Source organism: Acomys russatus, chromosome 15 (assembly GCF_903995435.1).
Source record: "Acomys russatus chromosome 15, mAcoRus1.1, whole genome shotgun sequence".
NCBI classification, from domain to species: Eukaryota; Metazoa; Chordata; class Mammalia; order Rodentia; family Muridae; genus Acomys; species Acomys russatus.
Window position 1 is genome coordinate 56,095,352 of NC_067151.1, and position 12,114 is coordinate 56,107,465.

The window sequence follows — 12,114 nt, forward strand, 5'->3', positions numbered from 1 at the left end:
AGGAGGCAGGGAAACCTCCTGAGACTCAACAGACACTTTCCAAAGCCGCACTCATTTGCTTGAGCACCACAAGGAAAATGGGTGTCCAGAGCCGGCCCCAGAATTCAGCAGTCGCTGAACAGTGCATGGAGGGCCCTGAAATGAGGAGCCAAGTATCTGAGCAAGTAAGTGCATTGAGGAAGCATGTTCACGTGGTCAGATAGCAGTGGAACTCGATCCTGAACCAATCCCAAACTGAGATGAAGGTGAGATAAACTTGTTTTTTATGATCCCAAGTGTGGGATCGGAACAGACTTGTGAGAGAACAGATGAGGTTAATCCACTAGAAGACCAACCTCCTCATGTGGGAGCTTGATTGTTGGCAGCTGAAAAGATCCCGTGAATAGACTCGGGATGAGCCGAAAACTGGAGATGAGGCCTTTGGAGACTTCAGATAGCTTTGGCTGTTCATTGCTCCACTTCGAGATGCAACTAGAGAAAACCGCTCGAGGGAAGGCTTCGGGGCTTTGGCTCCTGCTGGAGTTCTGGGTTCTGGTTACTCAAGGTTCCAGCAGAAGAAATCCTGCTGATTACGCCGGGAGAATCATTCCTCGGAACTGATATCCTTACAGTTTTGTTAGAGTGTTCCTTAATCCTCTTTTCCTAATGTTTTGGTTAGTCAGGTTATAAGTGATGTACACTTGGTTAATAAGTTGTAATAAAATATATTGGTTAAGAAAATTGATTCTACACTGAGACTTCCAGTCAGAATGTCACCCTTCCAATGGTAACATTCATTCGGGGAACTGTGAGAGAAAATTGACTTTAAACAAAGAGGAGTATGGTCCCACGGGAGTTTTTCAGGCACAACGGTGGGAAGAGAATTACCTGATTTTCAAAACAGAGCCAAGGGCCTTTCAAACCAAATGGCACAGCCACCGCTCCCAGGGCAGGCCCAGGAGCCCAGGCACAGTTCAGTGGCAGTACCTACAACATAGCGTTTACTCCATTTTACTAGATTTCCAATGGCTCGACTGCTGAGTTGATGCTAATATGTGCAGGCAGGTTGGCAAACCTTTTTCCTTCATTTGATTTCTTTACAAGGTTGCCAAAAGAGGGAGCATGAGGCCAGACTTTTTAAACATTGTAAATTGTCTAATTTATTACGTGTGTGTGTGTGTGTATGTGTGTGTGTGTGTGTGTGTGAGAGAGAGAGAGAGAGAGAGAGAGAGAGAGAGAGAGATGGGGTGGGCATTTGTGGAGGTCAGAGAAAAATGTTGTGCAGTCAGTTCTCTCCTTGAACCTTTATCTGAGTTTTTGTTGTTGTTGTTTTGGGGTTTTGTTTTTTGTTTGTTTGTTTTTTGACTTTTCGAGGCAGGGTTTCTCTGTGTAGCTTTGGCTGTCCTGGAGTCACTTTGTAGACCAGGCTGGCCTCGAACTCACAGCAATCCACCTGCCTCTGCCTCCCTGAGTTCTGTGATTAAAGGCGTGCGCCACTACCACTACCGCCTGGCCCTTTACCTGGGTTTTAAAGAGAGCACTTAGTCCTCAGGCCTGCTGCCAGGTGACTTTACCAGAGGGACCATCTCCCTAGCCTTAGGCTAGATTCGTTGTTTCTTTGTTTGTTTGTTTTTTCATTTAGTAAGCAAAAATGGCAGGAAAGGCCTAACATATTCAATGTCTTTTTAAAAAGCCAGTCTGAAGAGCCCATTATTATCCCTCCAGACCTTCAACTAACTGCTGCCCACCAAAGCAGTTGCACTGCCCCGGTGGCTGCTCTGTGGCAAGTCTCTGCCATGCTTTTTCAGACAGGTATGGAGATTCCATCAGAAGAGGGGCAGACAATTAGGGAGAATGTGAACTGAGAACGGAGTGGGCAGAAAAGAGGTACTGCCACAGGACAGGGAGAGGAGGAAAGCAGCTTTGGGAGCCCGCCCTGTCCACTCGCTTTAGAGAACCAGAAGTGACTGCAGAGCCGCCTAAGTGTCAACTATTGGATTTGAGTGTACCCCAAATGCACTTCCTTGAAGAGGGTCCCCACGGCAGATACAGGAGGGCGTGGGGTGGAGGTGGCCTCGCCTTACCAGATACAGTCAGTGAGTGTCCCCAGGACGCAGAGGCAGATGCCCTGAAGCCCAGCTAGCCATCACAGCACCGGACAGGGGCGCTAGCAGCTCCAGTCTTCTGCCCCTCCAGCAAAACCATCAGCCAAGAAGAGGAGCTTTGGGGAGACCCGGAGGTCAGGCTGGACACGTATCCCGTGCGCCCCCTGCTGGCCAGCCTCGCTGCGCGCAGTGCGTGCGGAGAGGTCCTCAGCTGTGCTCAAAGGCCTTTCCAGGAAATGTAGTAGACTAGCTGCTCTTCTCAGTTAAGCCGCTAGGAAATTTTAAACTACTTCAAAATCTCCGTATTCAGCATTTGGGAAGAAAAATTCAACAAAGCAAAAATGAAGGAGCCCAAATTCTCGCCCAAAGAGCCAGGGAATTCTGTCTAGGCCAGCCAGGACCACGAAGCGTCCTATTTTCTTGTAGTTATTATCACTGGAGTATGGAGAGTAAAAGGGATCTCCTAACATCTCCGCACCCTGACCCCCTCCCCAGCACATGTTCTTTCCTAGGAACTGACCGAGGAGGAGCAAAGGAAATGTCCTCCCAGGGGCTACAAGATGACACAACACAGTGGGTCCGGACTTCAGGTCTCAAATAAGGAAAAAAGAAAACCAATTCAACAAATTGTACTCTGATCTCCGCATCTATGCCATGGATGGCACGAGAGAGGGGGGGGGGGGGGGGGGGGGGAGGGAGGGAGGGAGGGAGAAATTAACATTTTGGCTAATTGTCATTTTTGTGTTTGTTTTTTATTTGTTGTTTATGATGATTAATGTGGTTTTCCACAAAAGCATTTGTCTTCTTTCTCTCTCTCTCTCTTTCTTTCTTTCTTTTTTTCTGGTCCTTTGTAGGCCCTAGTTTGTGCTCTTCCTGGACTGACCTTAGGCAGGAAAAATTTTAGAAGTGATAAACTTCTATAATAAAAGACACAAGTCATACTTTGCGTCTTCCTGGGTGACCTCTGACGTTCATGGACTATAAACAACACTGCGATGAGTGACATAGCTTTCAAACATAGCTGAGTTTTCATTAATCACCAGAAATTAAATGCATTGTTTTTACAATTAAGTAAGTTTTGTGTACTATTCCAGGCATTTCACATTTTTTTAGAATCCTTAAAGCAGCCCTATTAGGTGGGTTTTATGATCTGAGAGGTGTGTGACTCGAGGCCACACAGAGAGGTGTTAACCTATAAAGCTGACATTGAGAGCCACACAGCTCAGCTTACGTTCATGCTCTTGGGCAGCATGCTAAACTGCCTCATTTGCCACACTCACCCAGGATTTTATTCAAGTGTCTCAACAAACCTAGAGAGCATGCTTGACTCTCTTCATTGTAAAGTCAAAGAAACTAGGGTAGAGGTTACTCATTTGGGACCACAGAGCTCTAAAGTGGAGCAGGCAGGGGAAAAAAAAAAAAAAGAAGTCTGACCTTCAGTAACCATTCACTCAGCAGTGGGGAGGGGGATTGCTTGGGGAAAGTGTGATGCTTTCAGGGTATTATTTTTACAATACTGACTCGCCTCACCACCCTGTGCACATTAAGAAAGTGTGCTGCCAATGCACCACAGCTTAGTTCTTTGGTAGCTTTTATTTTGAGACCAGATCTCACTAAGTTGCTTGGGCTAGCTTTAAACTCAGGCAGTCCTTGAATTTATGATGCTCCTCCCTCAGTCTTCCAAGTAGCTAGAGTCACAGGCCTGAGGGTCAGCCCTTTCTAACCTTCAGACATTCATCCTGTTTGTGGTCTCCAGGGCATTCTGGGAAGGGACACAGGAGGCATCAGATCCTCCCTGCGCTTCCTTGGGAAACAGTGTTGCTCTGTGGCAGGGAAACAGGAGCAGGACTGTGGCCACACAAACTGCTCAGGCCATCTTGGTTTATGTCGCCTCTTCTTCCTCCTCACTGAGGTGAGGGCTTCTCTCATCTGATGGTGCAAGTTTCTAGAAATTTTTTGGGGAGCATGGAGTCCTGATTTTAAAAAATATAGAAGCAGTCCTCAGTGGGCTCTATTTTGACAGGATTGCACAGCAGGGAGGGGAGAACACTCTGACAGGAACAAGTGTTTAAGGGGAGAAGAGACACTGTGCCCTTCTGGTTGGCTCTCAGACTTTTGACAGAAAGGATCTCAGTGAATTGAAGTTTCCTCCAAGGATCTTGTGTTGAGAGGAAGGAAAGGCTGCAACCTTGGTGACAGCCACAGAGAGGAACTTATTTCCCAGAAAGAGGTCTGAAAGAGTTCTCAAAACTTGTCAAACTATCTTGCAGCAGAGAATGGAGCTGAAAAGTTGATGGTGGGCCAGACCACATGTTGACCAGGACTGCGTAGTTATACACACTTGGTGCCTTCTCATTAAAAGTAAACCTCATGTCAGGACCCCAGGGCTGTCATGTCATTGAATATCTTCATTTGTTTCTCACCTCATTACAGTCACCAAGAATAAATCACTGTTCTCTGCTTTACAGTCTCTGCATTTTTCTCCCTTCAAGATGGCATTTCTCTGTGTGACAGAGCCCTGGCTGTCCTGGACTCGCTTTGTAGACCAGGCTGGCCTCGAACTCACAGAGATCCACCTGCCTCCGCCTCCCTAGTGTTGAGATTAAAGGCCTGGCTCACTCCTTGTCTTTTCAATAGTCCTATTGAGAACTTGTGGCTGAGATTAACCTGTTCTGCCACCAAGGCCCAGACTCTGACCCTAACAACTCTGGTAACAGGGGTGAGTCCACACAGCATGGAACCCTCCAGACCTTTATCCCCTCAGGGATGAAACACTACTAAGAAGGGGGGCGGGGAAAGAACTCCCAGAGAAGAGAAATTGAAGAGGGCATTGATATTTAGAGGATGTCCTTCAGCAAGCCATCAGAGAACATGAGAGGCCGGCGGCTGAGTGGGCCCTTTGTTGCTAGCAGGTGCTGGCTGTATTTTCTCTCTGTGTGTGAAGCAATCAAGTTTTGCATGCTTACAAATTTGCTCATTTGAAATGCATTCCTGACTTTACTCTCGGCAGGCTTCTGGATTGAGGGTGCCAGCTTGTTGGGAGAACATCAGTAACCCAGAAGCCAGTGTAAGGGAGGGCACTTGCACTTTTACACACATGCTAACCATAGCTGGACAGGCCTTCAGTTGCACGGTTTATCCGCAGCTCCACCAGGTCCAGTCTGATACCGAAGTCTCTCCCACACGTGTGCGCATCAAGATTCTGAGTTTAAAGTTCTGCTTTGAGTGACCCATTTAAACACCAGTTATGGACACAGGCCATGCTCCCCGCCTCTCCATCTTAGGTCCCAGATGAAAACAGAGAAATATGACATTTGTGCAAGACGTCATACACATAGAAAAAGAACAAATAGAAAACCATTTCACCTGTAGCAATCTCTGCGGCAGTGCCTTTTGTGTCGAGTGGCCACAGTCACTCCACCAGAAGGTGGCAGTGTGACATTAAGTATTAGAGCCAATTTGCCTGCAGCAGATCTTGCAAATTCTTGGTATTCTGCTCCCTAACTCGCTAACTCTAATAAGCCTGTGCAACCCCAGACATCTAGAATGGCGTGTGCTAGGAAATCCACCTGCGGTTCTGTGCAGGAGATCCCTCCGTGCCACTCAGACGTGGATTAGGAGATTCACTTCACAAAGCATATTAATTAATTATATCGATTACATAATTGATTAATTAAAACCCTTGACGGCCTCACCACTAACTCCACAGAATATGAAATACTGAAAATAACTAACTGGTTCTGTGTTATGAAATATTCTTCTTTTTTAGAACTGAAAGTCTTTATGTTAGCAGGGGTGTGAGAAGGAACCAGCCACTGTTTCTCTGTCCATTTTGTTGACTTTGTGTTTGGAATGCTTGTTTTATATGCCGGGGGCTGAACTAGTAGCGAGGATGCAGGATCCATGTGCCCTTTACCAATCAGCTACATTACCAGCCCCTATTTTAGCTTTTCAGTTCAAATCTGACTTATGAGCTTGGGCTCTTTTATGTTTTCACGGCTCAGAAGCTGTCCTTACTCCCATTGACTGTGGGAGTCTTATTCCAAAAGCCCCCTTGCTTCTAGAGTTAGTAGTGTCTGAGCCTGGACCCTGGTAGCCCTAACAAGCTAAGCTCTGTCACCCATCTTCAATAGGACCGATTAAAGAGCTGGGTAATAGTGGAAAACAGGAAGGTCTATATTCACTGCTGGCCACATTGGGAAGAGGAACAAATAAAGAGGTCCAGTGACTTCCACCCTAAACTCCATCTCTGAGAGTCCAAGACTCGGCTTTAAAGAAAAGACAAGAGGTATGGACAGCTAAGCCGTCAGGTCAAAGGGTGGTCCAGCGCCCTGCCTCAGCTCCAGCCTGTCCTGCACTGGACCACTACCACTGGTGGAGCTAGCCTACTATTTCTACCTCACAGGGCAAGAGATGGAAGGGGAGCAGTCTGAGGCTCAATTGCAAGTCAGTAGTGGAATGGGTAACCAACTTTTTGGAAGGTCATAGCTGATGCTCTAAGTGGGCCTAATTGAGTGAGCAGGGCTGCAATAAGGGGACGAGACAGCCTCCATAGAGGTGGGAACAGGTGATATTCAGCCAACTTTCTTTACCATCCAGGCTTACTAACTGCGTGTTCAAAGCCATCCTCTTAGGTTGCTGCTAGCACTTGGCAGAGCTCCAAAGCACCATGCTATTAATGGCTTTGCTTGCCACTTCTAGAATGTTCATTTAGCTTAATGATGCTCATACTGTTGAGGGTCATTCATTCCAGGCCAGCAGACACTGCCCAGAAGCCAGTGTGCAGCCTTCTCCCCTTACATTTTCTTTTTCGTAAGATTTATTTATTTTATGTATATGAACACTGTTTTTCTGCACACCAGAAAAGGGAATCAGATTCCACTACAGATGGTTGTGAGCTACCATGTGGTTGCTGGGAATTGAACTCAGGACCTCTAGAAGAGCAATCAGTGCGTTCAACCACTAAGCCATCTCTCCAGCACCACCCTTTATATTTTCATAGAGAAAATCAAGGGAAACTGTTATGCTTGTTTGTTTGTTTGTTTATTGGCATGGTGGCCTTCTGGGTCTCAGTCAGCTCGTTTTCCAGGCAGTAGGAAATTTGGGATTATTTTCAAATGTTACAGTTTTGCTTTGCCCTTTTGAAAAGGAAGCACATAAAATCCTTTTCAGTCAGAAAGTTTCGACGAATGCCTCTGTCTGCTCTGAGGCAGAATAGGTGGCTAGAGACTAGAGGAGAGATGAGAACAGATTCACCCCACCCTGTCCCTACCCTGGCTCTTCTTATCATCCTGGTTGACACCCAGGAGTTTGATCAGAACTGACCAGACCTCCCTGTACCCACTTTTCTGAGAAAAAAAATGGAAGCATGATTGTCAAGAGACCATGCCTCAAGTCCACCCTCCTTGTGACCTACTTGAAGTAAGGCTTTCTTTGATCAGTGGTCTCAGCACTATTAGTGTCCCCTCCACCAGCTGCAACCCTGTACAATATGCCATAAAAAAAAAACAGAGTTCATCTTCCAACAATAGAATTCCATGCATACGAAAAGTAAGCATGGCAGCATATACTTGCTGTAGTGTCTTTGACTTGGTTGTAGATTAAGTCGTGTCAACCCCCCATGTCACACACACAGTCACGGCTGAGAGCTCACTACCTGCCTCTCTTTGCATGCAGCTCTCTTTGTACCTAATCAACAGACTCGCTGAATTCAGTTCACTCTGATTCTTCCAGAAATGCTTTTCCATATCAGACCCAGATGCCCAGGTTTGGTGTGGCTCCCTAGGCTGCACTGCCAGCCAGGTCACGTTGTGTCCCTTCATCTGGTGATGAAGAAATGGAAGACAACCCATGTTAGCTTGAAAAATGACTGTCCCTGTAGAGTCTCTCCACAGTCCCCCAGAGGGTGGAGGGCTCCCATACGACTGGCATTCTGAGAGCATCAACTCACCTTGGAAACAGTTTAATATACAGGTTCTGTGCCACAAACTGCATTAAATGGTTGTAAATATCATAGTCACATCTAATAGTGATGGCTCAATGGTTCTCAACCTTCCTAATGCTGTGACCCTTTAATACAGTGCCTCATGTTGGGGTGACCCCTCCCCAACTAGAAAATTATCTCGTTGCTACTTCATAGCTTATTTAGCTGCTATTATGAATTGTGATGTGAAGGCTTGTGTTTTCCGATAATCTTAGACAATCCCTGTGAAACCTCTACTCCGAAGGTGTCTTGATCTTCAGGCTGGGAACTGATGGTTTAGGGAAACAAGTTTTACTCACCCAGCAGGTGATTGCTGAGAACACTGTTTCAAGTGTTTCATACAAGAGATAAGGACTCCTTCACTTCAGGGCAGCATACGTGAAATGTGTTTTAATTGATGTATTGTTTCACGATTATAACACTATTTGGAAATTTGATGAGATTTGTGATATTTCAACCCAATTTAAGAGCTACCGTGAACAAGTTACACTGGCCCCGCCCACATACTGTTCTTTAATTGTAAACTTTATGTAGGTTTGGAGGTCTGAAACCAACCTGAAAAAATAGGTTCTCTACTCTTACCATGTGGGTCATCAGGCCTGGTGGCAGGAGCTTTACCCACAGAGCTGTTTCCTTGATCTCATGTCTTCATCTTTGAAAGGGTCTTAGATTTGAAAGGGGCTAGCAGTTTATATTTACTTGGGCAAGATGTAATGGACTTTTTGAAGGGTCTGCTTCTTTGCTTTGTTTGTTTTTGTGCTGGAAACGGAACCCAAGTCCTCATGCAGGTTAAGCATAGCCTCTCCCATGGCACCATGGTCCCTCCCTGACCAGGTACCTGATTAAGCAATGGGTTTCCCGGACCTTGGTAAGAGTTTCCTGTGCAGTGTTTATAACAGGGGCAACACACTATTCTAAGTTTGCCTTGCCTTTGTTTCCTCACAAATGAGCTTGTTCTAGTTGGTGAATGTCGATGTCGCAGACAGACCACACTCAAATTGGCTTGCCCTCCTGACTTTCTTGCAAAACAGTCAGTAAATATTTGGGCCTCTGACCTACCTACCTGGTCTTGCAAATATGATCTGTTTATGAAGTGAAGGTCAGAGCTCCCACACACAAGATAGAGCAAAGATACACAGAAATCCACCTTGGAAGGTGGCTAAAATGTGTCCCCTTTGGTGATGGTAGGAAGCCAGGTATTTCAAGATGTCAGCACAAAGCTAGCCTTCTTACACAGATTTCACTTGGAAAGACAAATGTGAAGTCACAGAACAGTGGGAAACCTCCCTCGTGGTGAGAACTGACCACAAAGACTCAGTCTCCCTTGTGTTTTATTTGTTCTCATTCAAGATTGAAGGATAAGGCAAGTGTGGACTTTATGGGGGCAGGATGAGTTGTTTTAGTGGGGGCAATAATATTCTGTATTCTTCACATCTTCTATTCCTCTTGGGCAATATTTACTCCCCTCAAAAGAATATATATAGTTAATGTGACAGAATGATGAGAATTTTCCCTCAAGTAGAAGGCCGGCCATGTTCCCTAGCGCTCTCTCTCTCTCTCTCTCTCTCTCTCTCTCTCTCTCTCTCTCTCTCTCTCTCTCTCTCTCTCTCTCTCTCTCTCTCTCTCTCTTCACAGACTTAGAAGGCTGCTCACTAGCACACATTTTGGTGAGTAGAACTTGATGTTTTACAGTCTTCATTTTGTTTGTTTGGCTGGTTGGTTTCGTGGCCTAACTGTCACACAAGTAGAAACAACTGAACCACAGTGTAGCATCTAGCCTGAAGACGATGTTCCCAATTGGTGCTTCTTACCATGCTTTCAGGCCTGTGTCAGATTGCCAGGACATGGCGTCATTTCTTGTAGTGAGCTGGTTTTAAGTCAAGGTCAGCAGATAACTTTTGGAACAAAGCTGAGTGGAATAGGCAGGGACTCCCGGAGGAGCCGCCAGTGTGCAGGAAGATCACAGCTGGGTCATGGGGGACCCATGCTGTCCCCCATGTCCACAAGCAAACCTGTGCCCTTTGAGTCATATTCAGTTAATATTTTGGCCTACATGATACAGCTACTGTTTACTCTACAAACAAACCTAAAAGCAGAGAAAATTTGATTTAAGAAATACTCCCTTTCCTATGAATTCATTAATCATTTATCATCTGTCCAAGAAAGGAATGGGCCAAACACAGAGAAGAGCAGTCAGCTAAAATATAATTAGCCAAAGTGGTACCAAAACAATGCCAGACCAATGTAGGTCACTAGATCTTGGCCTTGAGACCGGCAAAAAATAAATCCATTTTCTAAAACTCTGATAACACAATTTTGATTCCAATCCAATCTGGAAAAAAAAATGAAAGTGTTTCAAACCAGGGTCTGGAGATACGACTCAGTGATTAAATGCCCTTGCTGCTGTTGCAGAGGATCCAGGGTCTGTTAGAAACATGGCGGCTCATGGCTGCCCAGAACTAGTTCCAGGGAACTCCCCCTCTGGACGCTTATAGCACCTGGCACACACTTGGCACTATACACATATGCAAACACACACTCCTACACACAGAATACAAATAGGTAAAACCTTTTCTTTTCATGTTTCAATTCTAAAATTATGGGAGAAAATATATTCTTTTACTTCTTAGGTCTATCAGTTTTATTTATGTTATGCACATTGATATAGCTAGTAGAATTTTACGAACTTACATACCTAACTGCCAATCTGTGGTAGTGATTGTGGCCTGAAATTTGAGTCGGTATTTTCCGTTCTTTGATGCAAAGACCCATTGAGAGAAGCATGCTATGTCATGTCTGTGTACGCTTGGCTCTGACACTGCCAGGCACCTACTTGCAAGGTATCAGTCTACTGTTCATCACTTACACTGTGAGGGGTAAATTTTATTTAGGAGGAGCAACTCCTAGGCAAGCACAAGCTCCTCTTTCTCTAGAGCTTTCTAGACTGCAGTTCATCCCAATAAATTGTTTACTAAAGAGAACTTTCTATGGTTGCAACAAAGCTCATTTTTTCATTAATACAGCATACCAGTAAGAATCCCTATTAAAAGTCTATGTGAATAAGGAAATTCCTATTTATACAAGTTGCATAAAACTTGTTCTTTATGAATCAAACAATGTACTCTATCCCCCACTGAGTTCTGGTAAGATTCCTACAAGTAAGTAAAAATATTGTTTTTATTCCACTAACACAAAGTCATAAACGGCAGGGAGGCTAAGGGACACACATTAGTAAGGCATAGAGATGAGATTCCAACCCAGGCACACGGGCTCCAGCACACTTAACAACAAGATGATATCCTTTCCAATTGGCCTCCCTGTTAGTTAAAATTAAAGTTGTTGTTGTTGTTTAGGGGGTTGGTTTTTTGCTTGTTTGGTTTTTTTTATTTTGTTTTTTGAGATGGGGATTTCTCTGTATAGCCTTGGCTGTCCTGGATCGCTTTGTAGACCATGTTGACTTCAAACTAACAGACATACACCTGCCTCTGCTTTCCGAGTGCTGGCATTAAAGGCGTCTGCCACCATGTTCAGCCTAAAATCAGTGTTTTAGTCCTCCTTTTCCATTCAAATCAGAAAAGTCATCAGAAGTTGGGAAGACATTCCTTCAGGCAAGAGGAAGGTCATGAGTTGAATGCTCAAGTACCCAAAACAGTAATCAAATAACAGCCAAGAAGCAATTATCAGCAACTATCAGCACAACAAATGGATCATGGCAAATGACCAGCCACTGTGTATTTTGAGTAGACAACATGTGCATGTGTTTGAAGTTTTCCAAGAACTTTCTCCCAGCCTTGTTCAGCATTGCCCCAATTCATACCACAGAGACGATGGTTCTTTTCTGCATCCTTGAGTCTTACCTAAATGAGTCTCATAGCTCGCTATTCAGTGCAACATGGAGTCCTGTTTCTGATTGCCCTTTTCTCTGTTATATTGTTATTTTTGCCTTGGTTTGCCAATATTTATAGGAACTATTAATTTCTGGCTGTCAAAAATCAATAAACAACTACCAGTGAGTTCTCTTGAAAACATCAAAGGTAGGTGCCTCCA